Genomic DNA, 14,117 nt, shown 5'->3' on the forward strand with positions numbered 1-14,117 from the left:
CAGAAGTCTGGGGCTGGGGTTGTAGCACAGTGGTAGGCTGCTTGCTTAGGACGTATGACGTCCTGAGTTTGAACCCCAGAACTGCAGAAATAGAAGAACTTTATAGAAATTTGCAGGTATTTACCCTACCTAATTGCTGCAAGAAGTTGGTGTGGGAAACAGGTGAAACTCAGTATGTCTGTCTTTACGTCATTCCTAGACAGTATTATTTGTCCCCCTCCCTCCCCGTCTGCATACTAACAAGTCAGTTGAAAAGCAGCCCTGCTGCTGCTAGAATTGGGGCACTCAGAATTAGATCAAGCCGTCCAATTCCCAGGCCCTTTCCTCTTTTTTTTTTTTTTTTTGTTCTTTTTTTCGGAGCTGGGGATCAAACCCAAACCCAGGGCCTTGCGCTTCCTAGACAAGCGCTCTACCACTGAGCTAAATCCCCAACCCCGGCCCTTTCCTCTTAACCACCAGAGCAAATACTAGCATGTTAGTTAACCAACTCTCCATAGGCAGTTGCAGTGAGGAGAGACTCTGTGAGGCCAGTGGCTCTCATTCCATCAGCCTAAACCCCAGAGGTGACTACAGCTTTGCCTCCGTTGGGAGTTTTGATGTTGGAAGGAATTACTGATCACTACTGCTCCTGCAGAAGTGCCACCACCTGCGGGACTCAAGGCTCCTGTGGGGTATTTCTCTGTAATTCTGCTCTCCAGTTTATTTTTATTTTTCAGACAGTCTCTCACTACATAGCCCTAGCAGGCATAGGACTTATTATGTACATCATGTTGACCTCCAGCTCAAGAGTTTAAGGTGTGAGCCACCTCATCTGCCCTTAATGTTTTTATTTTTATATATTCATATAAAATGTGCTGCCTTATGTGTCCTTATATAAATAATGGCATTTAAGAACAGAGTGTGCCATCTTTGCAATTAAATGGCTTTTTTATAGTTCTTTTTTTTCTTTTTGTAAATATGGTATATTTTATAGTACTTTTTTTTCTTAAATGGCTTTTTAATTTTGATCTTTTGGGGGTTTGGTTTGGTTTTTCAAGACATGTTTATCTGAGAAAAATAAGTGCACTAGAACGTAAAATGTCTATTGGGCATCCTCCCTGGGTTCTGTATTTCATACTTTGAAGAAATGGTGTGGTCAGAGCCTTCTGTGGACTCTCTTCCCAGAAATTAGTTATCTTAATGGTTTCCTGTTCACAATGCCTTCCCCTCCTCCCTCTGCCCCCTCCCCATCTCTGTTTCTTGAGACAGTCCTACATAGCCTCAAACTAGCTGTGTGGGGGAAATGACCTTGAACTCTCCATCTTCCTGCCTCTACTTCCTAAATCCTAGGGTTATGGGCATGAGTCACCAGGTCTGGTTCACGATTGATTCTCTCTGACTCAAATGGCTGTGTCTGCCTTTAACCCCAGCACTGAGAGGCGAGTGGTCTCTGACTTAGAGGCCAGCCTGCTCTAGGTTGTGGACTCTGGCCAGCCAAGGTTACATAGTGAGACCCTGATTCAATAAAAAGAAGAAAAAGCTTGAAGGATGGTTAGTTCTGTGGTTTAAAAGCCTGGGTTGTTCTTGCACAGGACCCCCAAGTTTGGCCCCCAGTTCCCATATTAAGTGGTTCACACCTTGTAACTCCAGCTGCTGGAGGTCTTCTGGTCTCTGGGCATCTGGCCCATGCAGTGGCACAGGCATAATTAAATCATTTTAAGAAGCAAGATAGGGGGCTAGAGAGATGGCTCAGTGGTTAAGAAAGAGCACTGATTGTTCTTCCAGAGGTGCTGAGTTCAATTCCCAGCAACCACATGGTGGCTCACAACCATCTGTAATAGGATCTGATGCCCTCTGCTAGTGTGTCTGAAAAACAAACAAACAAACAAAAAAAAAAAACAAACAGGGTAGTAGAGCGGCTCTCTTAGTCGTTCCCTCAGGCTTGGAGTCTGCATTTCTTAGTTACAAAAATTAAATGGTAGGATGAGCATCTTTCAGTTCGATGGCATACCTAAGAGCTGTTGGTTTTCTTTACAACTTAACAAGACCAGGGGCTTCAGAGACTGCTTGTTCAGTGCAGTGCTTGCCGTGGAAACACGCAGACTTGCACTTAACCCCCCAGGGACCCACATAAAGAAGCCAGGCATGCTGGGAGGCAGAGGCAGGACGAGGCTGGGCACGGCAGCCATGTTTATTCTCTCTGCATTCAAAGAGAGACCTGATCTGAAAAATAAAGTGGTGGGGGGCTGGAGATATGGGTGGCTCTGTGAGTAAGAGCACTGGCTAAAAGATTGGGGTTGATTAGCAGCACCCACCCACACGGTTGGTTCTAACCATCTATTTAACTCCAGTGCCAGGAGATCCACACCTCCTATCCTCCATCGGCATTAGGGGTGTGTGTGTGTGTGTGTGTGTGTGTGTGTGTGTGTGTGTGTGTGTGTGCGCGTGCGCGCGCGCGTGCGCACACACACACACACTACACAGACATACATATAGGCAGAATGACAATACACAAAAGTATTTTTAAAAGTAGTAATTATGGGGCTGGAGAGATGGCTCAGCGGTTAAGAGCACCCGACTGCTCTTCCAGAGGTCATGAGTTCAATTCCCAGCAACCACATGGTGGCTCACAACCATCTGTAAAGAGATCCAATGCCCTCTTCTGGTGTGTCTGAAGACAGCTACAGTGTACTTATATATAATAAATAAATAAATCTTAAAAAAAAAAAGTAGTAATTATGGAAGATGCCTGATAGCATCCTCTGCCCCCCATATACATGTAAACACAGCATCTATAGCTCAGATATGCCTAGTTAGCATGCAGAAGTCCTATGCTTGGTTCTTGGAACCACAAAAATTAAAATTGATGTCGAAAGTAATTTGGTTCTGACGTTTTATTTGTTTGGGGTTTGGTTTGTTGCTTATTTGGGTTTTGTTTTTGAGACAGGGTCTCTATTTAGTCCTGGCTTTCCTGGGACTCACTGTATAGACCAGGCTGGGATTAAAGGCATGTACCACAATGCCCAGCTTGTTTTGGTGTTTTTGAGGTAGAGGTCTCATGTAAACCCAGGTTGGCCTCAAACTATGTAGCTGAAGATGACCTTAAACCAACCTCTGATCCTCCTTTATCTTCCAAGCACTGGAATTACAGAGAAACAACACACAACACACACACACACACACACACACACACACACACACACACACACACACACACACACACACACACACCAATGCATGTAGTGCTGGAGGCTGGACCCAGGCCTTCATAAACACTAAAAGAACACTACCAGCTGAGCTGTACCAGTTTGGTTTTTGTTTTTGTTTTTGTTTGGGTTTTGTTTTTTTTTTTTTTTGGTTCTTTTTTTCAGAGCTGGGGACCGAACCCAGGGCCTTGCGCTTACTAGGCAAGGCTCTACCACTGAGCTAAATCCCCAACCCCGCTGTACCAGTTTTTAAACTTGGCTTTGAGGCAGAATTTCTACATAACCCTGACCCTCCTAGAACTTACTCTGTAATCCAGGCTGACCTCAAACTCGCCTTTTATAAAGGTTTAAAGTCTGACTTTATGTTTCTGTAATACAGATGGTGCCTTAAACAGTTTGTATCCCCTTATGAAACACTTCTGTGGTGGCCCACCACCTTGGTGCTTTTTTGTCATCTGTGTGCAGTGACTTTCTTGGTCAGTACACGGTTGTTCTGTCACATGCTGCATTCATCTCAGCAGCCCAGTCTCTGATACAGAAAAAGCCACCAGGAAGGAAAACCAGATTTTCCCTTCACCTCTGGGAATGTCACACTGATGTCATAGCATTTCCCTCTGGGAGAGATGGAGACTTTCTTGTGCTTTCTGTGACTTTCAAGCACTGGTTCCTCCTTCTGGGTTCTTCTCCATCCCCTACTATCTGGGATTTAAATTACTTTGCATGTGTGGCCTTTGTTTCTGCAGGGGAAACTCCAGTAATAGGAAGGGCTTTCCTTTTTCTAAAGGAAAAGTTATCTTGGCTTGAGAAACTGTCACCTGGGAAAGGCATATTTCGTGTCCTAGGTATTCCCTTGACACACGGGGAGTTCGGGGCGGGCTGGCCGGCTAGCCAGTTTGCTTTGCTTTTTTGAGACAGAGACTTAATGCAGCTCTGGCTGATCTGGAACTCCTTATGCAGACCAGGCTGCCCTTGTATTAGAGATCCACCTTCTGCCTCCCAAGTGCTAGGTTTAAAGGCTTGTACTACCCTAGTGAACTGGGTAGTTGGAACCCATCGCTGTGCAGTTACCCCATTGGGTTTTAGAGTGGTGCAACTACTGTACATCCTATCGGGAAGGTTCTCCTCACTCCAGAGACTATTCATCAACAGTTATTCCCCCAGCCCTTGTTGACGAAGCTACTTTGTAGTTTGTTTTTTTGTTTGTTTTTCCCCCAAGACAGGTTTTAGTTTGGGTTTTATTGCTGTGAAGAGACAACATGACCAAGCTCTTAAAGACAAATATTTAATTTGGACTGGCTTACAGTGTTAGAGGTTCAGTCTTTTATCACCATGATGGGAAGGATGGCATCATGCAGGCAGGCTTAGTGCTGCAGGAGTCAAGACTTCTACATCTTGACTGGAAGGCAGCCAGGAGGAGACTTGAGTTCTATAGTGGGCAGAGCCTAAACCTAAGAGACCTTAGAGCGCACCTACACCGTGACACACTTCCGCAAGGCCACACCTAAAAGTGCCACTCCCTATGGCCAAGCATTCAAATACATGAAGCTATGGGGGCCAAACCTATTCAAATCACCACAGGATTTCTCTGTGTAGCCCTGGCTGTCTTGGTGGTCAGATCTATAGACCATGCTGGCCTGAACTCAGAGGTCCACCTGTCTCTGCCTCCCAAAGACTAGGATTAAAGGTGTGCACCACCACACCACCACCACTGGCTAGACCGATCTATATCTAGTTTTGTGTGCTTTGGATGTTTTAGGTAAATGTAACCACAGACTTTCAGATAGCCAGCATCCTGAAGTAGCTTCTCCTTCCTTTCTCTTCTAAATCTACTCAGTGAATAAATATCCTACCAGCTGGCTGTGGTCTTTCCAGCCCTTTGAGTTTGTCTTCCATCTTGTTTCAAAGCCACCCTCCCTGTCTAGCCTTTCCACCCCACCTTCCCTTCCCCATTGTGACCTGCCTCTTCTGAAACTGTAGAGTAGTGCTTCTCAACCTTCTTTAATCACAGTTTCTCATGCTGGGATGACCCCCCAACCATAAAATTGTATTGCTACTTCCTAACTGCAATATTGATAGTATAATGAATCTTAATGTAAATATCTGGTATGCAGGATATCTGATGTGACCCCAAAGGGGTCCTGACCCACAGATTGAGAACCGTTGCTTTAGATCTACATCATTCCAGTTTACCCATTATTTAAGTTCAGGTTTGCCAGACAGTGGCGGTGCATACCTTTAATCCCAGCACTCCGCAGGCAGAAAATCTCTTGAGTTCAAGGACAGCCAGGTCTACCAAGCAAGTTCCAGGGCGTCCAGGGGTACACAGAGAATCCCTGCCTCTAAAACAGAAACACAAAAAGGAAGATTTAATGTATTTTTCACATGCATGAATATTTTGCTGGCATATATGTATTTGCGCCCGTGTTTGTACCTGGTGCCTTGAAACTCAGAAGAAGGGGTTGGAGCCCCTGGAACTGGAGTTAAAGATGGTGAGCTGCCAACTGTGTACCAGAAACTGAACCCATGTCCTCTACTTGAACAAGTTCTTTTAACTTCTAAGCATCTTCTCATCCCCAAATAAAATATTTTTTTAAAATAAAATTGGTTCTTCATCTGTGCTTCCCTGACATTTCAAGTATTCAAAACTACATTTGACTCACGGTCAGTGTGTGTCTTGGTTACTGTTCTGTTGCTGTGATGAGCATATTCAAGGCAACTTATGAAAGAAATGGCATCAGTTGGGGGTTTGCTTAGTGAGTCTATGACCATTATGGTGGGAAGGATGGCGGCAGGCAGGCAGGCAGGCATGGTGCCGGAGTAGTAGCTAAGGACTTACATCTTACCTACAGGTTGAAGGCCCAGAGCAAGAGACTAGGCCTGGCGTGGTCTTTTGAAACCTGTAAGCCTACCTTCAGGAGCACATGTTCTCCAACAAGGCCTCTGCTAATCCTTCCATAGTAGTGCCTCTAACTAGGGACCAAGCATTCAAATATATGAACCGGTGGGGCCATTCTCACTTAAACCACCACAGCCAGCATAGAACATTTGCATTGTTAGTCAGTTGTTGGACTGTTCTAGATGGGTGCTTCTCTGGGGTTAACAGCAGGTTTTGCTCTTGTAGAGACTCAGATTTTATTCTCAGCACCTATGTAGTGGTTCACAACTGCCTATAACTCCAGTGGCAAAAGGCACCTGAGTTACCCTCTTCTAACCTCCCAAGGACACCAAGCATATGCATAAAATGAATCTAGTAATGAAATGTTTTGAAAAATAGGGGGAAGAAAACCTCGGTTCCTTTTTAAGATTATCTATTTATGTATATGAACACACTGTTACTCTCTCAGACACACCAGAAGAGGGCGTCAGATCCCATTACAGATGGTTGTGGGCCAACATATGGTTGCTGGGAGTGAAACTCAGGACCTCAGGAAGAGCAGTCAGTGCTCTCAACCACTGAGCCTGACAGAAGCTGTCTTAGGGTTTCATTGCTGTGAAGAGGCACCATGACCAAGGCAACTTTTATAAAGGACAGCATTTAAATGGGGCTGGCTTGCAGGTTCAGAGGTTCAGTCCACTGTCGTCATGAGAGGAAGAAGCATGGCAGCGTGCCGGCAGACATGATGTTGGAGGAGCCGAGAGTTCCACATCATGGTTTGAAGGTAGCAGGGAGGAGACTATCTCTCACTGGCCAAACTTGAGCATATATATGAGACCTCAAAGCCCACCTCTCAGTGGCACTTACAAGGTCACACCTAACAATGCCGTTTCCTCTAAGCCAAGCATTCAAACCTAGGATTCTTTGGGGGCTGTCTTAGTGAGGGTTTGTATTCCTGCACAGAACATCATGACCAAGAAGCAAGTTGAGAAGCAAAGGGTTTATTCAGCTTATACTTTCACATCCCTGTTCATCACCAAAGGAAGTCATGACAGGAACTCACACAGGGTAGGAACCTGAAGGCAGGAGCTGATGCAGAGGCCATGGAGGGGTACTGTTTACTGGATTGTTTCCCTTGGCTTGCTCAGCTTGCTTTCTTATATAGAACCCAGGACTACCAGTACAGGGATGGCACCACCCACAATGGGCCCTCCTACCTTAATCAGTAATTGAGAAAATGCCTTGAAGCTGGAGGCGTTTCCTCAAGGGAGGCTCCTTTCTCTGTGATAACTCCAGTTTGTGTCAAGTTGGCGCACAAAACCAGCCAGTACAAGTGACCCCTTGTCAACTTGACACACAAACACATCACTATTAAGCCTCAACCCTTACTTTCTTATTCATCCCCAAGATCTAAATAACTTTTTAAAAAGTCCTACAGTCTTTATAAATTCTTACATATTAAAATTTCGGTCCCTTTAAAATACCCAATGTCAGGCTGAAGAGATGGCTCAGTGGTTAAGACTGCCCTTACAGAGATCCTGAGTTCAATTCCCAGCAACCACATGGTGACTCACAACCAGTAATGGGACCTGATGCCCTCTTCTGGTATATCTGAAAACAGTGTACTCATATAAATTAAAAATACGTACATACATACATACATACATACATACATACATACATACATACATACAATATCTTAAAATTCAAAGTCTTTTTACAGTTCAAAGTCTCTTTAACTTGGGCTCCACTAAAATACTTTCTTCAAGAGGGAAAAATATCAGGGCACAGTCATAATCAAAAGCAAAATCAAACTCGAACCTCCAATGTCTGGGACCCACTCACAATCTGGGCTCCTCCAAGGGCTTGGGTCACCTCTCCAGCCCTGCCCTTTGTAGCACACACCTTGTCTTCTAAACTTGAGCTGCCTGTTCTCCACTGCTGCTGCTTTTGGTGGTCATCTCCTGGTACTGGCATCTCCAAAACTCTGCTGTCTTCTGCTGCAACTGGACTGCACTTTTACAAATAGCCTCCCATAGGCTCTTTTCATGGTGCTAAGCCTCAACTTCTCTGCATGACCCCTTCAGTCCTGGGCTTTCACCTGCCACTGAGGCTGCACCTTCACCAATGGCTTCTCCTGGCCTCTGACAGTGGGCTCTCGAAAAACCAGCCAGTAAAGGAGCCATACCTATTCAAACCGTCACATTGCACTCCATGTCACCATAGGCTTGTAGCCATAACAATGTAGAATGCATTTAGACCAACTTCAAAAGTCCCCATAGTCTATCACAGTCTTGATGTTTAAAAGTTCCAACGTGGGGCTCTGGATTTAGCTCAGTGGTAGAGCGCTTACCTAGGAAGCGCAAGGCCCTGGGTTCGGTCCCCAGCTCCGAAAAAAAGAACCAAAAAAAAAAAAAAAAGTTCCAACGTGTCTTCTAAAATTAATCACCTATAAAATCAAAAAGCAGATCACATACCACCAATACATCATGACACAAACTATATATTACTGATCCAAAATGGAGAGATGGACCGAAATGCAGTGAGGACCGAAGCAAGACCAAAACCCAGCTGGGCACATTGCAAACTTTGCAATCCCATGTCTGATGTCAAAATGCTCTTCAGATCGCCACCTCCTTTCAGCTTCACTGACTGCAACACACTTCTTTTGAGCTGGTCCTGCTTCCTGTTAGAGCTTGCCTCTGGAGTCTCCCATGTATGCCTTCTCTAACCTCTTGGGGTCTCCAGGGCAATCCAGGCTTCATCTTCACAGCGTCACACAATGGTTTCTCTGGTCCTCCATGCACCCTTGCCATGTGCCTGGCGTCAGTGGCTTTTATTAGTCTCAGAGGGAGATTTTACAACCCCTTTCACAAAATGGCCTCTCTGGTCTTCCATTCAGACACATCCCTGATATATTCTATCCTTAATTCTAAAGTCAGGACCTTGTGGCCAAAGCTGCCAAGTTCTGTTTGCTGGGGCTGGAACATGGCTCCCTTGTTCTGTGACATCACCAGCTTTCTACGTTTGATGTTTCCTTTACTGCCTATATGCTTGATCATTATGAAACTTGCTCTGTAAACCAGGATGGCCTGATCTTAGAGATCTGCCTGCCTCTTCCTCTCAAGTGCTGGGATTAAAAGTGTACACCACACCTTGCCTAGATCTAAACTTTTCTTTAATTCCTTTTCACAAGATGGAAACTTAGCTAGCTGGGATCTTGCCCCAAGTCAGATTTTGCTCCATTCCACTTCCAGTTCCCCTTCAATCCTTGAACTGTACATTGTATTTTTCTTGCTCAGTTTGCTGTTTCATCAAAATGCTCTTCATAAGAGTTAACATTAGGGGCTGGTGAGATGCCTTAGTGGTTAAGAGCACTAGCCACTCTTCCAGAGGTGCTGAGTTCAATTCCCAACAACCACATGGCAGCTCACCATCTATCTATAAAGGGATTTGATGCCCTCTTCTGGCCCATGGGTGTATATGCAGCAGAGCACTCATACATTAAATAAAATTTAAAAAAAAAAAAAAAAAAAAGTTAACGTAAGGACCTAGTGGTGGTAGCACACACTTTTAATCCCAGCACAAGGAAGGCAGAGGTAGGAGGATCTCTGTGAGTTTGAGGCCATCCTGGTCTACAGAAAAACCCTGTCTAGAAAAAAAAAAAAGAAAGAAAAAAGAAAAGAAGAGAGAAAAAGAATATTGGTTACTACACTACAGAGTCTGTACTAAGCTATTTTGAAATTTCCTTTGCCAGTGCAGTTAATCCAAAAGTCTTCACTTTGGCGTCAGGAAAGTCTTAGACAAGGACAAAAGCAGCTAAATTCCTTACCAAAATATCACAAGAACGATCTCTAGGCTACAAACAAATGTTCTCCTCCGAAACCTCCTGAGCCAGGCCTCGACAGTTTATCACCCCAGCACCACTGCCTTCCATATTCTTCTAGGGTGGCCCACTAAGCCCCTTTATTTATTTTATTTATATGAGTACACTGTCACTTTCTTCAAACACACCAGAAGAGGGCATCAATTCCCATTACAGATGGTTGTGAGCCACCATGTAGTTGCTGGGAATTGAACTCAGGACCTCTGGAAGAGCAGCCAGTGCTCTTAACCACTGAGCCATCTCTCTAGCCTCCATTAAACCCCTCTTAAAGCATTCCACTGCTTTCCTAATGCAAAGTCCCAAAAATCCACATTCCTCCACACAAGAACATGGTCAGCAATTACAGCAATATCCAAGTTCCTGATATCAGTTCTGTCTTAGAGTTTTATTGCTGTGAAGAGACACCATGACCAAGGCAACTTTAAATGGGACTGGCTTACAGGTTCAGAGGTTTAATCCATTATCATCATGGGAGGAAGGGTAGCAGCACGCAGGCAGACATGGTGCTGGAGGAGCCGAGAGTTCTACGTCTTGATCTGAAGGTAACAGGGAGGAGGCTATCTCTCACTGGCCAGACTTGAGCATATATATATATGAGACCTCAAAGCCTGCATCCTCAGTGACACACTTCCTCCCACAGAGCCACACACTCCAGCCAGGCCACACCTCCTAACAGTGCCATTCCACATGAGCCAAGCGTTCAAATGTGTGAGTGTATGGGGCTGTGCCGATTCAAACTACTACAGAAGCCAAAGCATTCCCTTCCCTGGAGACTCTTGGTTGTGTCACGTTGACAAACTAGCCATCACACTGACCCTAAGAAGAAAACAAGCAGATGGAAAGATACCTCTGCTGTTTATGACCTGCATCGCTGCCAGGTGTGTCGAGTGAGTGCTTCCAGTCCAGCCTGGTCTTCACAGTTCCCGGACAGCCAGGGCTGTGTAGAGAGCATCTGCATCAAATAAACAAGTAAATACATAAATGTTGTTTCCCACTCTTGAAGAGGACCCATGTTTGTTCATGAAGCATCTCACGACTGCCTATGGGCATTCAACACTTGCAAACTCCACAGGCGCCTGCATTTATGATACACACTCCTTTCCCCCCACACACACACACACACATAATAAAAACAGATCTATCTTCCCCAAACGTTATGCTACCTAAAAAAAAAAAAACAAAAAAACAACAACAACAAAAACCTTTCCCTAAAGGTCATACCCTAAAGGTACATGGTCCAGGCATCCCAAGTAGGCAACTCCATGAACACTCAGGGTCAGAAGCTAGAAATTCAAGATGTTCAAGAATTGGTCTCTCCATTTGTTTTTTCCTTTGAGACGGTCCTTTGTAGCCTCGGTTGGTCTTAATTCCTCGTACCTGAAGATGGCCTTGAGTTGATCCTCCAGGTGTGCACCACACACTCGGATTCACATTGTCTTCCTGTGTCTAAGTCCTGACCTCTCACCCATAATAGGTGTTAAGGCCCACTCCAGTATCATGGAGCTGATTCCTGCAAACTGAAATGTCCTCAGGGAGGGGGTGGAGAGAGAGGCTCAGGACTCAGGAAGCCAAGGAATCTATAAGGTTCTGGAACCCGTGAGCGGGTGCTGGGAGGAAGGAGACGTGGTGGATCAGACTGTCAGCTGTGGAGGAGGCTCCAGGGATGCAGAAGTCCTCATCTGCTGGGGTCAGCTTTCCAGCGATACTTTCCAGGAGCTTTTGAGTCACCCTGCTCCTGTAGGGAACTGTAATAAAGTCATTGGTTCACTCAAGCTAGACAGGCGAAATCCCTTCTTGGGTTAGGTCCTGGTGTCCCATGTAGGATTCCGGGATCACTGTTTAAGCCTCCCCACAAAAGCACAACAAATATCTCTTCTTGTGAGGACTGCTCACAGACCTTAGAACAACCAAAGTTTCAACTCTAGGTGTCTGTTGAATCATTGGTGGAGGAGGGAGACGCTTCAGTGGGATTGCCTGCGAGCCTGTGAGGCCTCCGGAGTCATCCCTATGTCAGGTGGGTGTTATGATGGAACTGCCTAAGTCACCCATGCTCCAGGGAACTCTGGTTACTCAGGGTAAACTTGGGTGGACTCCACAGAGATGGTCAGAGGTCAAGAGAGCTGACCGCTCTTCCAGAGCACCCCAGTTCAATCCCCTGCTCACAGCTGTCTGTAACTCCATTTCCTGGAGATCTAATGCCCTCTCCTGACCTCTGTGGGCATATGCACGCTTTTTATTGCTATTTTTTAATTTTTAAAATTTATTGAATGTATGAGTGCTCTGCTGCATATGCATCCATAGGCCAGAAGAGGGCATCAGATCCCCTTATAAATGGTTGTGAGTCACCATGTGGTTGCTGGGACTTGAACTCAGTACCTCTAGAAGAGCAGTCATTGCTCTTAACCACTGAGCCATCTCTCCAGTCCACAGTACACATGTTTTTTGAGATAAGGTTTCACTTTGTCGCCTTAGATGACCTGGAACTTTCTATGTAAACTAGGCTGGCCTGCTTGCTATGTAGACCTGCCTCTGACATGTTGGCTTTGGAAGCGTATATATCACCACACCTAGCTAAATATACTTTTTAAAATACAGGTCTACCCAAGTCTACCTGGTAAAAAGACTTGATATTTCCCCAGAAAAAGTCACTCAACCCCTATTGCCTCACTTACCCTTAATTAGCCCTTTTAAAAAAAAACTTTTAAAATTTTTAATTTATTCATTATATATAAGTACACCCTCTCAGTCATGCACATTGACCCTCGTTTTACCAGCCTTAGAGCACTGTGGGTAGGCAATGTCTGTTTATTGTCCAGCCTTCTTTTTTTTTTAAAGATTTATTTATTCATTTATTATATATAAGTACACTGTAGCTGTCTTCAGACACACCAGAAGAGGGCATCGGATCTCTTTACAGATGGTTGTGAGCCATCATGTGGTTGCTGGGAATTCAACTCTGGAAGAGCAGTCATCTCTCCAGCCCTTAAAAGAAAAAGATTTTTCATTGTCTGTGCATTGGCGTTTTGCCTGCATGTAAGTCTGTGTGAAGCCGTCTCCTGCAGCTGGATTAGAGCCCACCTTAACTAGCTCTAGACTGTTTGCGTATACAGATGCGTTGGGAGGAAGGGGTTAGGCCTTCAGGATACGGATCTAGGATGGGAGACACACTCTAGCCATAATTAGGGAGGGCTGATGGGAACTGCTCGTGAGTGCACACTTCTGAAAATAGTGGCAGGCCAGGCACCGCTGTGACAATATGCTGCAGTGTTTGGTGTTCGAGTTCACTGTTAAGACACTCAAACCAGAGCTGGAATTGGAATTGGAGCATTTAAAATGTTCTTATTTATTGTGTGCATGTGTAATGCACACCCTCTTCTGGGAGTCTGTTCGTCCTGTCACATGGATCCCAGGGATGGAGCTCAGGTTGTTGTGTTTGGCAGCAAATGCTATTACACCGTCTCACCAGCCCCTGGAACTGGGATACTTTTTGAACCTTCAAGGACCTAATTGTGACCTCTGGTCATCATTTTGTCAAGGGGTCATTCCATATTTTCTCACTAACACACTGTGTTTCCTTCACACTAGACACTGTTCTAAGTCCTTGTCGGCCATCAAGTCTTCTAGTTCTGTGGCAATCCTGTGAACTAGGTGCTGTTAACTTTTCTTCTTCAGGGCTAGCAATGTGCCCACATTCTCTGCGCTCACACAGCTAATTCAGAAATACAGCAAGCAGAGGCAGGCTGGTACCCATTGCTGTGCTGTGTGAGAACCACCACGCCGCTGTGAGAGTCTAACTGTCCTCGCTTTGGAGAGGAGGAAGCAGGCTCAGAGAGCTGCATGATTTGCTTAATTAATCGAGTTAGGAGAAAACCAGACCTCCCACCAACAGGCTAAGGTGAGGTGTTGGGAACAGTGTGGACGTGTGTCCAGGTAAGTGTCTATGTGATGAGTAAAATGTGAAGACAAAACGGGGGAGAAACTGGGAAGAAAAGAGGCAAAGCTGGGCTGTGATGGCACACACCTTTAGTCCCACACTCAGGAGGCTGAGACAGGCAGATCTCGGAGTTCCAGGCCATCCTGGTGTAGAGTGAGTTCCAGAACAGCCAGGGCTATGCAGAGAAACCCTGTCTTGTGTGGGAGGGGTGGAATGTTCCATTAGCCAGGTGTGGCT

This window comes from Rattus norvegicus, chromosome 3 (genome assembly GCF_036323735.1).
Source record: "Rattus norvegicus strain BN/NHsdMcwi chromosome 3, GRCr8, whole genome shotgun sequence".
NCBI classification, from domain to species: domain Eukaryota; kingdom Metazoa; phylum Chordata; class Mammalia; order Rodentia; family Muridae; genus Rattus; species Rattus norvegicus.